The sequence below is a fragment of the Plodia interpunctella genome, chromosome 8 (genome assembly GCF_027563975.2).
Source record: "Plodia interpunctella isolate USDA-ARS_2022_Savannah chromosome 8, ilPloInte3.2, whole genome shotgun sequence".
NCBI classification, from domain to species: domain Eukaryota; kingdom Metazoa; phylum Arthropoda; class Insecta; order Lepidoptera; family Pyralidae; genus Plodia; species Plodia interpunctella.
In genome coordinates this window covers 7,945,188-7,957,819 of record NC_071301.1, presented here as the reverse complement: position 1 = coordinate 7,957,819, position 12,632 = coordinate 7,945,188, and the positions used below count along the sequence as shown (strand labels likewise).

At 33.9% G+C, this 12,632-nt stretch overlaps 1 long non-coding RNA gene across 1 annotated transcript in view; it reads left to right on the top strand.

Annotated features, from left to right (window-relative positions):
* Nucleotides 1–8,552, top strand: part of LOC128671903 (uncharacterized) — a 39,685-nt gene extending 31,133 nt beyond the window's left edge. Inside the window, exon 3 of the long non-coding RNA XR_008404888.1 lies at nt 8,201–8,552. This is a non-coding gene — a long non-coding RNA (uncharacterized LOC128671903). The remainder of the gene's footprint in view (nt 1–8,200) is intronic.
* The last annotated feature ends 4,080 nt before the right edge of the window (nt 8,553–12,632 follow it).

Below are 12,632 nucleotides of genomic sequence, written 5' to 3'. Positions count from 1 at the left end.
CGAAACGTCAATTTCACAACAATCTGTCGGGCTTACAAACAATATTTATGGACTTAAAATCTACTTTCAAAAAGCATTCAAAGCTATAACAAAATAACGTTTATTTAAAGAAGTACGTTTTTAATTATTCATGATAAAAACGAAAAATGAAAAAGAATATTTTAAACAAACAAAACACATACGGTGAGTTGCACCATAAAATTTGACATTGACTTTAACCGACGCGCCACTGATGTTTAGACTAAATTGGGTGCTAATTTTAAAGTCAAATGTTAAAGTCAAAGTCATCAGTGCAACCCACCATAGAAAATAAACATTATTTACAGTTAACATAGTAAAAACAAAGTAAATTCGCGCCAAGTTTGCCAGCCCACTGAATAGAATGAAATATCACCGGCCTAGTCGTTATTTCTTGCTCTCGAATGTAAGGTGCAAATGCGAACGCCTTATTTAGCGATGACGGAAACAAACCAGTCGTGTCAGTACCGCGGTAGTACCCTGAGAACCTCCTTGTTACAGCCCTCCAGGGATTCCAATCATAAAATTTCATTCTAACATCCCAAGACTGATCAACGGGTGCAACTATAAAGAAAATACCGTGCAGATTATTCTATCTCAAGTTAATAGTGCTTGCATAAAAGAGACAGAAGATAATATGATTAGTTGACCGATACTCGATACCCTGGAGCCAGACACTCTTATAAAAACTAAATGACATACTCCATCATGTAAGCTTACTGAACGCTCGCTGCCTTTGGGATTAAAAGACCTGTTTCCTTTTACCTGGAGTAAAAAGCTGTAATTTAGAATTAACTTCACATTAGAAATCAAAACACGGAGTATTAGAAGATAAACGAGATATAAAGCTGGCCTTTGGAAGTGGATATAGCTATTCGGAGAGATTGTTTACTTTTACAATGTTAGTTAGAAATAAATCAATGTAGTAATCAAGCAGACAAGGGTACAGATCAGATCAATACTGAGAAAGTTAACATGAGTTCTGAAATTGGTATTTTAAACAACAAGCAAATAAATGTTAAAGAATAGCAAATACTTTATTTAATCAATAGGCTTAAGAAGACAAGTTTATCATTTTTTCAATGGCTTTTAAAAACTCTTTTAAAAATTGAGACTAAAATGATGCCTAATTTAATAAAATAAATGTGCAATGTTACTCTAAATAATAAATACAGACGTACAGCATAATAAATTTAATTCCTTTTGCTAGAACATTGACCCGTTTCGGCCTTATACCTTTTCCGAGGGACATTTTATTCTCTGCTGCCAGTCGTACCCAGTCAACCGTTGTTGAAGTCTTTATTTTCTAAAAAGTTCTGTAACAAATCCGTACAGCGGACGCAATCTACGGACTTAAAACAAACAATTACTTCGCTTTATTTGAAAAGGAAAGCAAAAAGCAGAGCAATCAAATCCGTGCGGCTACCGGCCGGCAAAAAACTCGGATGCACGGCGAGTCGGCCAACTCCCCGTAATAAGGTAGTCGTTCCACTCAAAATGGCTTTCACTTTATATTTATATATTCTTTAATCGCTTTATTTAAGACACATACATAATCATGATTGCTGAGAATCGAATCCATTTCATTAAAAGTTTGATTCATATATAAAAAAATGTTGTATTTAGTTAATTAACGATACACCAAGGTCCTTATTTATACGATATACGAATCAAGAATGAGATAGATACGAATCCTTATTTGTAAATGTCATCGTGTACTTAAAACTAATTCTACCAGTTCTTTGTTGACTTCAATTTTAATTTGATTTATTTTACAAATTTCAAGATATTGGACAAAAAAAAATATTAATACATGCTTCCATAGGATCTGAAACAACAACGGTATGAGTAACAAAAGCTAACAATATAAAATAAAAAGATTCATGTATCAAATCAGAGTTTCAACCGAAAATCATGATGGAAAACCGTAACATCAGCTGGGAACGCGTAACAAATCTAGGCAAGGTGACACACTTTCTGCAATCTCAAAGGCACCGAAGCAAATGACTTTGGATTTTCATAAATAACGCATAAGATTCTGAACAATAAATAAAATAATTCGTTCTGCTCCGACCAGCTGCGCTAAGGAGCGGGCTGAATCGAGCGATTTGATACGCGCTCCATCAACCTCGCCGGTGTCAAAAGCAAGCTAATAAAGTTTAGCAGATGCGATTTTCTAAACAAGACACTAACAAATGGTATCTGGAAGCATCAAGATGTAAGAAAATGAACGTTGATCTTGAAAGGTAATTTTCTCCTTATGATATGATTAATGTACTGAAGGAACTGTCTGACTTATTACATATCAAAAGTAATAAAGAAGCGGGGGAATCCCTTGTGAATGATTTGCTTTTCTTTATATAAAATGTTGCAATTCCCAACTTAAAAAATTAGAAATCTCGCAATCGTGTTTTTGTGATACTATCGATTGCATAACTTATCTAAGAGCCAGCGTCTACAACACCAGCAATCCAAATTTTGCACGAAGTTTTTATATAAGTTTGAATGTATATTTTTTCCATTTATTAAGGCCAATGGTCATCTTAAACCAAATAAAATTGTCCACTTGACAATTTAATGATCGGATGTGTTAAAATATTTCGATTCATATTTTATCGAAACTAATTCTATTTTTTTATTATTAAATCAAAATTATACTAAAATACTTCTAAAATCGACATTCAGAAAAGAAACACTAGTTCTTGGAAAAGTCGAGAATTCGATTCGCTTTTTACACCAAGCGATACCTGTTACCTACATACCTAAATTTTACCCACATCCAACAGACAAGTTCAAAAACGAAAGCTTACGTGGAACATATCATGAATTCCTTATGTCCAACAACATTCTGCCGGACAAAGAAACGAAGCTGCATCATTATAGCCTATTGTGCGAATTTATACATTTCGAAAAGAGAATTCGTCAAACGTAAAACAATTCGATACGCGTTTAAATTTGTTGTTTGGGTTTCAATTCGATTTCTTCGACGTCGGGACCGCTCGCGTGAATTGGGTCGCGTAAACGGGCCCGCCCTTTTGGGACCAAAACGTTATTTTTTTCACCCAGATTGCGCGGTCTTTGATCTATAGAATGTGTGCGTTAAGCGTTTCCTACGCTTTGTGCCAGCGATGTGTGTGTCTTGTACTCCGAAGGTTTTCGCTAACTACACCCAGCGGGATGTAAAAATGAAGAAAAGGGTGATTGGCGATCATTTTGTTTTTGGGCGACGAAATGGTATGTGTCAAATGCATTATTGGACCTGAAATTGCAAAGCACGATCTTTTGTGCACGTCTATAAAGGCAATTGCAGTATCGAGTTCAAATAAAAATGTTGAGAAACAATTGTCTTGTATAAAATACCTAACGCCCTCCATGATATAGTCAACAATTATATATAAACAACATTGTACATAAACAAACCTACCGTAACATCACAAATGAATCGATTCTCACTGTCCAAGCCACTTCATATTTAAGTTACGTATTAGAGCTTTACCTAGAAGAGCGATTCGATGTTCCGTAGTCTATGAACACATCGTTTTTAGCACGTCATAAACCGAAATCCATTACGTTGCGAGATTATTCTTATTTACGTATCCAACAGTACATATCTTTGGTATTTTATGATCTAGCGATATGGTAGCTCTTATGCAAAGTGGTTTGTTTTAGATCTTATTGGTATCAGAATGGAATTTCTGTATTTCTTTATTCAAGGATAACATATGGGAAAATGCTAAAACTGACTTTACATGTAGATAATTTGTCACTGAACTTTATTTTACTTAACAAAACTATTCCCCGTCCAAAATAAACAATCTTATACATTCTCAGATTATGTTTCATACGATCATCATCATAGTCGTGTTCCTCATGGCTGAGGGTCATTGTCATTACGTGGAATTAAACACATACAACATCTTTCTTGGCATTAGAAAATGGAGTGGTTTGCCATTGCCTTCTCCATTTCACACACAAGTTAATAATCAACTAGTGTGCAGGTTTCCTCACGATGTTTTCCTTCACCGGAAGCAAGTAGTGGGCGATGAAAACTACTATACATGAGTGAGATTTGTATACAAACTCATATGGCACGAGTAGGATTTGAATCTGGGACCTCTCGATCCACAGGCGGTCGTCTTAACCATTACGCCACCACCGCCAAATGTTTCATTCGATACATTTATCATATTCCAGTAATAATTTACTGGAATATAATAATTATAACTTAATAAATACTACAAAAGTTTTAAATATATTAAACGTAAATTTATGCGCGGCTAAATGAAACAGATCGATTCAACCCATTTCAAACTGTATCAGCAAAACAATCTTTACCGAACATCAGTCCAGTCGGACCCAAAAAGTGATTAAAATTTACCCCCAAAGTTTCCACAACAACGGTTATAATCCTATGGTCGACGTGAGTGAAGTCTGTCAAAGGGCGATTAGGAAAGTCCCGGGTTCGAATCTAATCCCTTACCTGTCTGCCTCGTTATCACTTTGGCTTGTGGATTTCAATGTGTAATTGGTAATTCTGGATATCAGTTTTGGCTTTAAACTTGACTAGTTCTAACTTTGGTGCATTCGTGGAAGTACGAGTAAGTTGTCTATTTGTTATGTTTAATTCTTAAACTATATAATGGAGGAACTGCGATACTATTACTAGCTCGCTAGATTCTATATCAATTACTAGCTTTAATATTATACTAAATATTATTAACTAGCTGATGCCTGCGACTTCATTCGCGTGGCCGAACAATTTTTGGTAAGGAGTCAAAACTATTAGAGAAATAGAATTATACAGACAAATGAAACGATACCTATATATATATACAGAAGATGCTAATCGCAATAAAAAAAAGTATACTTTCTATAGTTTAGCTGAATTATTATGACTCTTCTTCAGGTATTCCAGATCTTCGATTTTAATACCTCAACAGAAAATGCTCATCAGACTGAACAACTTTTATTAGAGCGTCATTTCTATATTCCCTAGAGTTTAGCTGCACCATCATTGTTCTCCATCAGGTGTTCCAGTTTTCAAAATAATGTATACCCTATATGTTGCCCCGGATTAATAGCTATATAACAAAAAAGTTTCATTCAAATCCGTCCAGTAGTTCCGAAGATTAGCGTGTACAAACAGACAGATAAAGTGTATGGAAACAGAAACGGGAGGTTTTGACCCAGCAGTGAGACCTTATAGCAACATAAAAAAACTATATTAATACAATCTGTAGACAAGTGTTGTGATGGTTGTCCTTCTCCTAGAGGCTGGTGTTCGTTCAACAGTGGCAACAGTCTCTCGCTCGTAATCTTTATATTGTGAACATAATAATACTTGGAAATATGCCTAAGAACTTTATTAAAGAAATGTCGTAGATTTTTTTTGAGCTAATGTACAAATAGACGATAGTAATGTAATTAGCAACAGGAGAAACGATGACCGTACAACAAGAAAAGTTTGTTTTGTTTGTTTGTAAAAACTTTATTGCACGAAAATAAGTCCATTAATCAAAAATTAATACTGGAAAGATACATGTACAGCGGCGGACTTATCCCATGTAGGGATCTTTTCAGTCAACCGGCGATAGGTTGAGAGGATATGTAAACAGTAGCAGGCTAGTGAGGAGTATTAACGTATAACATGAACAGAGATGACTATAAATTATAAGAAAATAAACAACTTACGAAAAGTTTATTCAAAATCGTGCGTGATCGTAGTAGCAATATACTTCTATGTAGTAAATCGAGGTCAATATTTTAAAAATATAACTTTTATCGTTATGTTAACATTATGTCCCATAAACGCACATTAACGTAAATTGGAAACAATTAATTCTAAGCAATTTCTATGAATAAATAAGAAGATAATTCAGATAATAAAACCGGAGCCAAAAAAAGTATAATTACAAAATTGGAGTGTTTGCTCTATAATTAACATAATAAGTCTAATTTTCGGTCAGTTCCAATACATTCGCCCTTTACCTGACTTCAATTTGCTAATGATCCTCTCCGAAAAAGTTTTTATCATCTTTACACAAAATCCCTTCTCGAACCGCACTTTGGTTGCGTTCCCATGATTTTTTTAGAGCAGAATATTTGGTTGTAATGAAAAAAAAAACTTGTATTGTCATTACTTTACAATGTAGTTTTTTTAATATATCATTTTATATAACTTTAACACGTATACATTAAAGTTTTAAGGTATTGTATCATTTCTTAAATTTTTAAACTAATTTCACTGAAAGCCCTATCTAACCAAACACCGTTACAACATAGCTAAATCAAACACCATAATATGTACATTCAAATAAAATTCTTTATTTAATCTGACATTTTTGGTTGGTATAAAGAGATGTGATGGCGGCCCTAGTGTGCGGCTAGATAGTTTTATACGAACACACGTTGTAACTGTCAATATAAATAACATTTTTAATATTATATAATACACATTGTAACTTTATGTCAATGTAAATAACATATTTGAATATTATATTCAAAATCAACAAGAACACAAAGAATCGATTCAAAATTAACGTTGACAAGACAGGTGTTCCATCATCAGTTGCATAGCCCGAAATATTATGACATTATAAACACGAAACCAATATTTGTGTAACAAAACACACAGCACGGGACTCGAACCTACACCTTTCGTAGATTTTTCACACACTCCAGGTGTATATTTTTTTTACAAATTGTAGTTTATTATAGGCTTTGTTTTGTTAGGATTCAAGATTTCGTTTACAAACCAAAACCAAAATCATGCAAATTAATTCAATAAACTGTAAACAAACTGTTCACTGGCTGTGAAAAAAGTAGCATGGGATTAAAAATGATAAATTGTGAGTATAAATTTATTTTAATATTATCCCTTTTGTAATGGGTTGACGTAGGTACAAAAAAAGGGCTTAATAAAACGGTGTTATAATTCTTTACAATTAGTTTAACAAAGTCTATTAAACCCACATAGGATACGAACCCTAAGTATGGATTTTATTTGCATAAAGATTTATTGAATTGATAATACTATGTAATTCAAGAAATACTATTCAAAGATTTGCAACCTACTAAAGTATTAATGGAATGGAAGTATTATATAAAGGAAGCGGTGGTGGTGTAATGGTTAAGACGCCCGCCTGTGGATCGAAAGATCCCAGGTTCGAATCCTACTCGTGCCACATGAGTTTGTATACCAATTTGACTCATGTATAGAAGTTTTCATAGACCACCACTTGATTCCGGTGAAGGAAAACATCGTGATAACCTGCACACTTGTTGATTATTATTAACTTGTGTATGAAATGGAGAAGGTAATGGCAAACCACTCCATTAATTATGCCAAGAAAGTTGTTGTGTGTGTTTCATTCCACGTAATGACTACGACCCTCAGCCATGAGGAATACGACTATGAAGTAGAAAGTATTAATGTGAAGAAAATATTGATGATTGGTCCTGTATTGAAATATATTATTTACCATTACTATTTAAATATTTTTAACAATAATTCACTGCATACAAGGACTATGTACGTATTAAAATAAATAAAAGTTTTCTTACCTTCGACATTTTCTTATTTGTTGCAGTAATTTTGAATTACTTCTACTCCTAAGTGATTTGGTATCAACAAGATCAAAATAGTAAATTTCACGTTGCTATAAGATTACATTGTCATTTGATCATCTTCTTTTAAGTTAAAACTTAATGAAATCCTAAATATTATGAGGACAAAACCCTTTTATTGACCCTACATAGTTTAGTAATTCGTAACTAATAATGACGGCACAAATTCCGAACAAATTTGGGACCCATCCAAAAAGTGTAACGACATAATGACAGCAGACGTCTCTGAAACGCGACTTTTACCGGGATAGTAGGGATTAATGTCGATTTAATTAAACCTGTATAATTTTGAACCCGGCCGCTCTTGGGGCAGATGGCGTGGAGTTACTAGTGATGGAGAAGGTTTATAGTAAACTTCTATGTTGTGACTGGTAGTTTTTTGAAAATATTTAGTGTAATATGATAGATTTATAATATCACAGCAAGATTTCTCTCGTAATTTTAACATAAGCTATAACTTATTTTGTGTTAAAAAGCGCAAATTTAAAACTTTAGAACATATTCAACGAAATGACTGATATATGAGCTTCATCAACTATTTATATTGTGATTTCAGAAAAATCATGGCTGACAAACACAAAGGAATGGACTCGATGCCTCATCAGCAAAGTTAAACATCTTCGATTGGCGATGGACAGAGATGGGTTTTTGACTTTTATCTACAGTTTTTAAGAATCTGACGACCGACCTTCAATAATGGAGAGGCACTGCACGAAGAAGATATTTCAAACACTAAAAATATGTACTTGTAGATATTTTGAATGACAAATTTAATAATATTTTTCAGCCACTATACCCTATATAAGGACAAATCATACTGATTGAGCTAGCCCTAAAAAAACTTTACGTTATGGGGTACTAACACAAAGATACTATATTTTATAACAAATACATTACTTTAACACTGTCGTTAAATTGTATTATTAGTAAATACTTTATTATAATAATTAAAGATTATAAATATAATAAATTAAAATTAAGAAAGCATTAACAGAATTGTAAAAATATTATCCAGTCACAAATTGCAAAGCCATAAATAACAGCGTAATTTGTATGTCAATATTTTAATAAGCCGACAACAAAAACCATTGGCAAGGCATTTTTTTTTATAATGGCGACAAATTTAATGACTCGTCCACAATTTTCTGACCTCTTCGGCTAGACTGAAGGTTGCGTGGGCCCTCAAAGAAAGATCCGTAGGCGGGTCGACTTTATCAAATTACAACCTGTGCCGTTTTGTACCGACAAAGAACCAATATTCTTTGGGCCTTTAAGACGGGGGGACAGACACTATCGGTCGCGTGACTGGTGATTTTGGTTAATCTTTTCCGGTCGGCCACAACATTTTTTTAATATTATAAATTCGAGAGCTGGAAGACTAAATTGCTTTGAATAACCTAAGGATTCAGACTGACTGTCAGCCACATGACATACAAAATGAGATTTGGAAAGACATGATCAATTCCTAGATAATTAATACACCAGTGAAGGAGCCTTGACTGCAAATAAACTGGCAAGAAGGAATGGACGATGAAGTAGAAACTCTAGAAACGAAAACAACGTTCATACTGTTGTAGCAAGCATGATGCGATTTAATAGTCTTTCTATTGTTGAATCAGTTGTTCTAGAGTATCATAGGGCTCAATTACGTGGGCACAAATGCTTAAGTACATAAAAGAGGTTTATATAATTTTATAAGTAGGCAACGTGATGTCCCACGTGATGGGAAATGGTCACCACATTACTACGTCTCGCCTTTGCAGGCGAGGTATCACACGCATTTGCCTTTTGCCGACCCTGTGACTTAGTCTTTTGTCACAGGTCCAGTAATTACAGTGTAACTAGTGCAAACTCATGTTTCCTCATCCTTACATCCTTCCTTATCCCTACATATTATAAAAAGAAGTCTCCATGTCGTGTCTGTCTGTACGCGATAAACAAAAAACGATTACCCGGATTTTTGTACAGTTTCCACTAATAGATTGCGTGATTACTGAGAAATGTATAGGTTTACATAGGTATTAGGTATATTATATTTATTATAGTTTTACCCGATCGAAGCCAAGACGGGGTTTTGCATATGTTTGCAAATAATCTTGTCATTGTCACTGACTCTATACCTTATCCCTTCAACTCGGACCATAGCAAAGCACGCACTGCTGTTTGGCGACTGAAACATATTAAGTAGGTACATATAGCATAAACTTTATACACAATCATCTTAATACACAATCATAATTTAATACATAGTATTAATCCTTTCATCCATCTCATAAAATTATGTAGGTTTTTGTAAATTATAATCTGTATATATACCTACAAAAGTTTTTTTATAGAAAATCAATATTTATCCATAGTTTAAATTAAATGAGACTAAAAGGTTGTATATCATTAATACTCTGTTATTATAACAGGTAAATCTAATTTGGAGACCTCTATTAATAAACAAACAAAAAACCCGTTCACACCCAATTCAAACAATTACGAAGAATAAAGAATGCCCAAATTTCTTATTAAAATAGTCCGCCTACAAAAGCAAACCATATCTGTAAATTATACACCACAAAACACACAGATTTATCCTTTAAGTCTATATAGCCTTTGGGTTCAATTTTCTTTGAAATGTGGTATAATCATGTTAGGGATGTTCCATCTAGCATTTCCCGAGAATGATAATCTAGGTAAAGAGAGAATGGAGTTTACGATGTGTTCGTAGCAAATATGGAGTGTGAATGCATAGAGAATTCACGTTTATGATTCCGTTGAAGCGAAAAGTGCATTGGAACAATATGTCTTTTCAGGTGGAACGAAATCTCGTATGTTTATTAACTTATTTTATGGCCGGCAACGTGCGTATGTAACTGCTGGTGTTGTATTATATATTTGGCTGCTTTACCATCTACCATATATATAAATATATATATGTGGGAAATGGAACGGAGTGAGTGAGAGAGAGGGATGTAGGAGTGAAAGGGACGGAAGTGGATATATAATATATATATATATATATATATATATATATATATATATATATATATATATATATATATATATATATATATATATATATATTGCACTTACCATCAAGTAGATTGCATGCGCGTTTGCTCGCTCAGTAGTATAGTTATAATAAAAATATTTACAACTCGCAAAAATCGTAACCTAAAATATCAAACGATTTCTTTTAAAACTTGTATAAGTTAGTATATAACGTATGAAAATTGCTATAATCGATAAAAAAAAAAAAAAAACAACATTCGATTTTTAATAAAGCACTTCACTTTTAAATATCTTATCTGTTGTATATGCCAGCATGTCCGTTGCATAACACAATCTAACGTATAAAACAAATGCATTTATACACTGCGCGTGTGTCCTGAATTTCTCTAGCAGATGTTCAAATGATTTCAATAGCATAGTTGCTCCAATATCTTATTATACACTTTCTACATATAGATTACTGGTATTAAATATAACAGCCGACCATTGATTCATTGAGATTATTTCACCATCAATGGTTCTTGTAGTAGTGCTTTGTGTAAGCATTTAATTTTCTTAATGAGATTTCGACATAATTTTTCAGTGTCTTTTCTAGTCAGTTTGACAACTAAGGATGCTAACGACCGTGCGAAGTGGAGAAAAAGTGAGATAGCTAATCCTGAGCTCCGATGACATCGGCTGAGGAAAAACAATGGAAAAAAGAAAATGAGAGAGAGATTAATTATGTTGATGAGTATTTTTCTATTTCAGATATACTCCTACTTAATAACATACTTTTTTCGTATGGCACTATACCATATTTTTACCCTCAAAGCGTATTATTTTACAGAATCATATCGTTACAAGCGAGAGTTGGGGTTAGTAGCGGCTACTATGAGTGTGGATAAATGAGTAGACCTGACAGAAGGGGCAAATTCATGAAGTCCTGGTTTAATGTTATCAAGGACGATACACATACGTGCTAATGATTTGAAAAAAATAAAATCCAAAGATCGCGTAATGTGGAGGGGAGATGTAGAAATGCGGACCCTAGACTCCGACGCTTTATGGCGGTGGAATCAACAAAGAATACGGCAAGATGGAAGAAAGAGAATTTACCAATATAACCAAAACACTCGAGATGAAAAGAAACTTATTCTATCCGCTGAGTTTTTAAAACTGAGCAAAGCCTGTGCGAATCACAAGAGTAAAAATAAACGCAAATTAGTTGCAAGTGCGGAAGCAGCACGGTCGCCATTAACTGTAGAACTGTAGTGGAACATAATCGCTACTCAACCCACGCTCCGCAGTCATTTGTGTGCTAAATAGAGGTATTAGATTCATATAAACCCTAGGCTTATGTATCTAATGCCTTTATTTCGTAGTTCTCGTATCCTTAAGTTATGGGGATTAGAACTATTTGCAGCCATGACTGCAAGTATGTGTTCTATGTGAAATGCTTGGACACGTTCTAATAAGCTTGGGCACGTTTTGTAGCAAAAAGTATTTGGTCTTTTAAGATGGCATAATCACAATTTTAAAAAGAGTAATTAAATTAAAATAATAATTCGAGGAGTATGCCGTTACGCAGCGCCAGTGCGCAGAGGCTTAAATAAATAATAAATAAATAAAATAAATATATATATATATTAGGACAAATCAAACAGATTGCGCTAGCCCCAAAGTAAGTTCTATACTTGTGTTATGGGATACTAACTCAACGATACTATATTTTATAACATATACATATATAGATAAACATCCAAGACCCGGGCCAATCAGAAAAAGATAATTTTCAATCACCACCCGACCACCCGACCGGGGATCGAACCCGGGACCTCTCGGTTCAGAGGCAAGCACTTTACCACTTCGCCACTGAGGTCGTCAATATTGTATAGATATTGTTTAAAATGTTCCACTCGACACAAAACACATAGAAGTATTTTGGGTTCGCCAATTCAGTTCAATTCAGTTAAGTGTGATATAAATTTGGTTAGGTAGATAATGCT